This window comes from Pipistrellus kuhlii, unplaced genomic scaffold, assembly GCF_014108245.1.
Source record: "Pipistrellus kuhlii isolate mPipKuh1 unplaced genomic scaffold, mPipKuh1.p scaffold_m20_p_40, whole genome shotgun sequence".
Taxonomy (NCBI): Eukaryota; Metazoa; Chordata; class Mammalia; order Chiroptera; family Vespertilionidae; genus Pipistrellus; species Pipistrellus kuhlii.
This window is the reverse complement of record NW_023425541.1, coordinates 18,247-25,308: the sequence shown is the minus strand read 5'-3', so window position 1 is coordinate 25,308 and position 7,062 is coordinate 18,247. Positions and strand designations below refer to the sequence as shown.

Below are 7,062 nucleotides of genomic sequence, written 5' to 3'. Positions count from 1 at the left end.
GCAAAGAAGAAAGTAGTTGAGGAACTTCAGAAGAGTCAAGAAAAATCAAGTTCTGTATTTAATTACTGGATGCAATCTTCCAACAATGTTAATATTGCAAGTTTTGTGGTTAGTCGAGAGATTATAAAGAGAGGAAAACCATATACAGATGGTAAATACATAAAAAGTTGTTTTATAAATGCATCCGAAGAGCTATTTTGGGGTTTTAAGAACAAAGCAGATATTCTAATAAATAAATAAATAAATAAATAAATAAATAAAAATTAAAGAGTTACCATTTTCTGCTAAACAGTGAAAGATAGAACAGTCAAAATGTCTTTGAATACAACCAGCTAGCAAGTCGAAGATCTTAAATTGGTTTCAGCTTTATCAATAACAGCTGATGAGTCTTGTGACATAAATGATACAGTGCAAGTTTCACTTTTTGTACGATTTATTTCATCTATAGATCCTAAAGAAGAACTTTTAGGATTATTGCCACTCAAAGGTCGAACACGTGGAAAGGTTATAGCAAATGCTGTAATTGAGTGCATTGAAAAACATCATATTCCACTCCATAAAATTGTCTCAATTTCAACAGATGGGGCGAAAAATATGACTGACATAAGAAATGGGTTTGTTGGTATTTTGAAAGAAAAAAATTAATCACGAGATACTTACCATTGCATCATTCATCAAAAAGTGTTTTGTGTGCAGATATTTCCAGAAGAAATATACAAAGTTATGGAATTGGTGATTAATATTATCAACTCCATTTTAGCTAAAGCTCTTAATCATCGTCAATTTAAAGAAATTTTAGTTGAAATGGAGTGTATGCAGATCTTCTGCTGCATAACAAGGCAAGTTGGTTATCAAGAGGAAACATTTCGAAACATTTCGCTTCCTTATTAACAGAAATTAAAGTATTAGTTCCAGAATTAAGGAATCATCAGTGGATCCAAAAATTTTATTTCATGGTAGATGTTATGTCTCATCTAAATCAGCTTAATTGTAAACTACAGAGGAAAGGAAACACAATTTTTTTTTCAATGTTAGAAGTTATTTCATTCGAAAACAAATTATCTCTTTTTGCTCAAGATTTTGAAAGAGAAACTTTGATTCAGTTTCCAAGCGTGTTGAAACATCACCAAGAATCTGGGGGAGATAAGAGATCAACGGAAGGACTTGTATACATGCATATAAGTACAACCAATGGACACAAAACTCTGGGGAGAGGGGTATGTATGGGAGGGGGGGCAATGTTAAAATATGTACACAGATAATAATTTAATAAAGAAAAGAATTCTGATATTGGCATTTGCTATTTCAAAACAACACCTTTAAATATGAGGGAAACTTTTCTCAACAGGTTTCAGGAATTTAGAAACAGCAAATATATAAATATATAAATAGCCTTTGTTAAAATATATAAATATATAAATAGCCTTTGTTAAAAAAAAAACCTCTTAATGCTACTGTAACAGAATTAAAATTTTCTCCCTTAAATATTGACATTGGCAACTTTGAAATGCAATTGCTGGATTTAAAAAACAAAGAATTATGGAGCTCAAAATTTGAACTTCTTTGTGCTGACATAGAAATATTGGAGAAAAACAAATGTGAACTTAGTTCACAGCACAAGTAGTCTGCTTTAAAAGACCTGGAGAAGGAAGATATGTTGATTTTTAACATCTGGAATACTATTCCTGACTCATATAATCAACTGAAAAAATTAGAGTTTGCTGTTCTTTCCTTATTCGGGTCTACATATTTATGTGAACAATCATTTTCAAACATGAGCCTTATCAAGAGTAAATTGAGAAGTCTTCTTATTGATGAGAACCTGGAATCATGCCTAAAATTAAAAGCAACAACATACAAACCTGACTTACCCAAACTTTCCAAGAAGATGCAAGGCTATTGTTCACATTAGTGTTTGTCAGTCATTGTCATGATTTAATTTTATGGATATTGTAAGGTATTTAATTTTATCAATAAATAATATCACTATTAAGTATGATATCAAGTTTTATTCAACATACCTCTAGTTTAACTAAGATTTAAAACTTTAAGTAAAGTTTATTAAGTTAATTTTAGGGAAGGTTGTGGAGTGAAAGAAGGTGTAGTGTCAAGGATTGAGAAAGGTATGTTGAGATGGTTTGGACGTATAGAGAGGATGAACGAACGGAGATAGAGGAAACAAGTATACAAGACGAGGGTGGATGTGATAGTTGGAAGGGAAGGACCTCAGTGAATGTACCTCAATCAGATTGAAGACATTTTTAGCAAAGGCCAGTTTAGGAGTTCCCTAATTAAGTTAATAACAATGTACCTACCTATATAGTTTAAGTTTAAAAAATTTGGTTCTCAAAAGAAATTTCAATCATTGTACTGTTGATATTTGGCTGTTGACTAATGAGTTTGCTGACCACTGCCCTAAGTGATCCACAAATCCATCATTGATATTTGTCTCCATGGGACTTAGCTGTAAGCAAGAGGGGAAAATCTGCTCTCTGGTGTAGGTTTGTTAGCATCTTGGGGCCCAGGGCTGGGTCACTAAACGTTCCCTTGTTCCCAGGGCTCTGCCTCTGCCTGCCTTTGTCAATCTTAATCACTCTAACGTCTGTTTTTGAAAAGGCTTTAGGCTGTTTACCTTTTAGGTAATATGTGGGTGTTTTTTCCTGCCTCAGGACTACTCCTCTGTGAGTGGCCCAAAATATTATTCTGCCCTTGTCTGGACAGAGAGCCTTGTATGGTGACCAATGTGGTAAACTGGAAACCTGGAGTTTTTATCAGTTCTCCCATGTGGGAAAAATGTCAATCTGGTTCCCAGCATAGTGGGGCAGACCAATTCAGTCACTGAAGACTGTTCAAATCCCTCAGCTTGGCCTCTACTTTTGTTTTATCTGGAAAGATCAAAATGCATGGTGTGGCAGGCTGGGCTTGTGGTATCATCTAGGTTGGGGGATTTTTTTCTTTCCCTGTTCTCTGACTGCTGGGAGCAGCTACCTCCTTGTAAGAAAAATGGCCATTTCAGACCAACTGCTCCTGCTGCTCTTTTACTGTCTCCCTGCAATGTTTCCCACCACAGCTTCTCTTTAGACACCTTGAGTGCATGTTTCTCTCCCTGCACCAAAGCCTAGGATGAATAGTTGCAAATGAAAACTCCTGGGTTCTGGGTTTATAAAAAGGGGGGAAAAAGAACAAAACAAAACCAGCTTTTTCTCCAACTGGATCTGGTATTTGGGCTCCAGGCTTCGTTTCCACCAGCAGCCCTGCCACTTTTCATGGATGGATGTTATGAGGTCTGTGGATTTCGGTTCTGGTGCTTAAGGATGTGAGCCAAGCCTGGGTTCTGGATCTCTATCTTCTTAGATAACAGACTCTCCATAGCCAGGAGTTCCCTCCTCCCTCTGCCCACCTACCTGCCAACCTGAGAGCTGAGTAAGCTCCTCTTGTTACCTTGCCCTTTCCAGTCTCCAGGTATTTTCTGTCTTTCCTTGATATGAGTATCCTTCTCAACTGGACCTCATTTGATAATTCCAGGCAAATGTTCTCCAATTTAGTTTACTGCCTGTCTGGCCCTGGGACAAGGTGAATGATAGGTCTGTCTATTTGGCCATCATTTTTTATTTCAATACTTCTCTTTTAATCTCCTTAATTGTATGCTTCATTTCCAGGATTTCTGATTGGTCCTTTTTAAAAGTTTCAATCTCTTTGGTAAAGTATTTATTTGTTCATTGATTTGTTTTCTTAGTTCACTAAATTGCCTGTCAGTATTTTCTCACATCTCATTGAATAATCAGAACTACAATCTTGAAATCTCTGTCAATTATGTCACACATTTTCATGTTTTCCAGCTTTCTTTCTGGGGATTTTTCTTTTTATTTCTGATTATCCTAGTTACTGAGGTTGTTCATAATTTTTGCTGTCTTCCTTTGCTTATGCATTTGTCTCTGAAGAGGTCTTTCTACTATTTTTCCAGTAGATGGTGATAAACCACAAGATTGTTTAACTCTGTTATCTCCCAGTCTTCAACCTCCCTGGATTCTGTAAGGCAATACAGCCCCACTACGTGGGGTTGGGTTTGTTTTTCCCTCATCATAATTGGGACCCTTGACCTCCATATGGTCCCTCCCCAAGCACCCCTCGTGGGGATCAGTCATAGAGAGAAATAGTGGTTCTACTGCAACAGCTCTTGGTTTACAAATAATATGCTCCTGGACCTGACTCTAAGGGAGGCAAGTTTTGGGAGCCCAAGCAGCAGCAGGACTCTGTGGTTCTGTTTATTTGTCTAAAATACCACCACCTTGCTGACAGTGGAAAGGAGCATGCAAGAACCCTATGCTGTGTCAGGTATCTGCTGACTCAGACATTGTTTACTCCCTCACTGCTTGCCCTGCTGGGCTGCCACACAAAAGCTCTCTGTTCTTCCAGGCTAAAGGAAGAGCCTGCTTCCTCCAGATTTATCCCCTCTACAAGGAAGCTGAGCCACGAGCTCCTGATTGCAGGGCTGCATCTGTGGACCACCTGCACTTTTCTCTCTTCTCCTCTCTTTGTGTATTCCTGGTGCCCACCTTTAGATGTTTCAAAGCATGAGTCTGTTAGGCATGCTTCTGTGTTGAGAAGGAATTTATTTATTTATTTTTTATTTTACTTTATTTTTATTTTTTTGAGGTCTATCATGCTAATTTATTTATTTTTTAAAGTTTTTTATTAAAGTATTATATGAGTACATATCTTACCATTGCCCCCCACTCCCATATATGCCCTCCCTCCCCAGAGTTTTCCATCCATTGGTTTTGTTTATGTGCATGCATTCAAGTCCTTCAGTTGATCTCTTATCTCCCCCATATCTCCCTCCCCTCCCCACTGTAATTTGACAGTCTGTTGCTTTACTGTCTCTGTATCAATCTTTTTGTTCATCAGTTTATAATGTTCTTCATTATCCATAAATGAGTGAGATCATGTTGTGTTTTTCTTTCATTGACTAGCTTATTTCAATCAGCATAATGTTCTCCAATATCATCCAGGTAGCTACAAATGATAAGAATACCTTCTTTTTTATGGCAGCATAGTATTCCATTGTGTAGATATACCAAAATTTTTGATCCAATCATCTGCTGATGAGCACCTAGGCTGTTTCCAAATCCTAGCTATTATATTGTAGATTGCGCTGCTATGGACATAGGGGTGCATATATCCTTTTTGATTGGTGTTTCTAGTTTCTTAGGATATATTCCTAGGATTAGGAATACTGGGTTACATGGGAGTTCCACTTTCAGTTTTTTGAGGAAACTCCGTACTATTCTCCACAGTGCTTGCACCAGTCTGCATTCCCACTAGCAGTGCACGAGGGTTCCTTTTTCTTTACATCCTTGCCAGCACTTCTCTTTTGATGATTTGTTGATGTTGGCCATTCTGACAGATGTGAGATGGTACCACATTGTTGTTTTGATTTTCATCTCTCGGATTATTAGTGGCTTTGAGCATGTTTTCAGGTGCCTCTTGGCCTTCTTTCTGTCTTCTTTTGAGAAGATTCTATTTAGGTCCATTGCCCATTTTTTAATTGGATCATTTATCTTCCTTTTATTTAGTTGTATAAGCTGTCTGTAGATGTTGGAGATTAAACCTATTAACATTTGCAAATATGTTCTCCCATACAGTGGGCTTTCTTGTTGTTTTGTTGATGGTTTCTTTTGCTGTAAAAAAGCTTTTTATTTTGATATAGTCCCATTTGTTTATTTTCTCTTTAGCTTCCATTGACCTAGGGGCAGCATCAGTGAAGAAGTACTTTAGGCATTTTGCTGCCTGTGGATTCCTCTAGTATTTTTATGGTTTCCTGTCTCATGTTTAAGTCCTGTATCCATTTTGAGCTTATTTTTGTGTATGGTGTAAGTTGTTGATCTAATTTTTTTTTGCATGTATCTGTCCAAATTTCACAACACCATTTGTTGAAGAGACTGTCTTGACTCCATTGTATGTTCCAGCCTCCTTTGTCAAATATTAATTGAGTATAGAGGTTTGGGTCGATATCCGGATTCTCTATTCTATTCCATTGATCTATATGTCTGTTCTTGTGCCAGTACCAGACTGTTTTGTGAACAGTGGCTTTGTAATACAGCTTGAAATCTAGTATTGAGATCCCTCCTACTTTGTTCTTTTTTCTCAGATTGCTGTGGCTATTCAGGGTCTTTTTCTATTCTAAATGAATTTTTAGAGAGTTCTTTCTAGGTTTGTGAAAAATGCCATTGGTATTTTAATGGAGATTGCATTGAATCTATAGATTGCTTTGGGTAGTATGAACATTTTAAATATATATATTTTATTGAGTTTTTACAAAGAGGAAGGGAGATGGATAGAGACCTAGAAACATTGATGAGAGAGAAACATCGACCAGCTGCCTCTTGCACACCCACTACTGGGGATGTGCCTGCAACCAATGTACATGCCCTTGACCGGAATTGAACCTTGGACCTTTCAGTTCGCAGACCGATGCTCTATCCACTGATCTAAACTGGTTTCAGTGAGTATGGACATTTTGATGATGTTGATTCTACCAATCCATGAACATGGTATGTTCTTCCAACTGTTTGTCTTCCTCTATCTCTTTTTTTCAGTGTCCTGTAGTTTTCTGCCTATAATTATTTTACCTCCTTAGTTCATTTTTTTCCTAGGTATCTTAATTTTTTTGGTGCAATGGTAAATGGAACTAATTTTTTAGTATATTTCTATAAGTTTACTATTGTCGTATAGAAATGCCATATATTTCTTGGCATTAATTTTGTATCCTGCTACATTGCCTAACTCATTAAGTCTAATAGTTTTTGGATGGAGTCTTTTGGGTTTTTTTATGTACAATATCATGTTCTTCTACAAATAAGGACATCTTTACTTCTTTTTTTTCCCTCCAATTTGGATGCCTTTTATTTCTTCTTCTTGTCTAATTGCAATGGCTAATACTTCCAGTACTATGTTGAAGGGGCTGTTGAGAGTGGGCATCCCTGTCTTCTTCTTGTTCTTAGAGGAAATTATTTTAACTTTTGCCCATTGAGTATGAAGTTGGCTGTGGATTTATCATAT

At 36.9% G+C, this 7,062-nt stretch overlaps 1 pseudogene; it reads left to right on the top strand.

The window, feature by feature from the left end:
* Positions 1 to 226: 226 nt before the first annotated feature.
* On the top strand, positions 227 to 891 carry LOC118704091 (annotated as a pseudogene).
* The last annotated feature ends 6,171 nt before the right edge of the window (positions 892 to 7,062 follow it).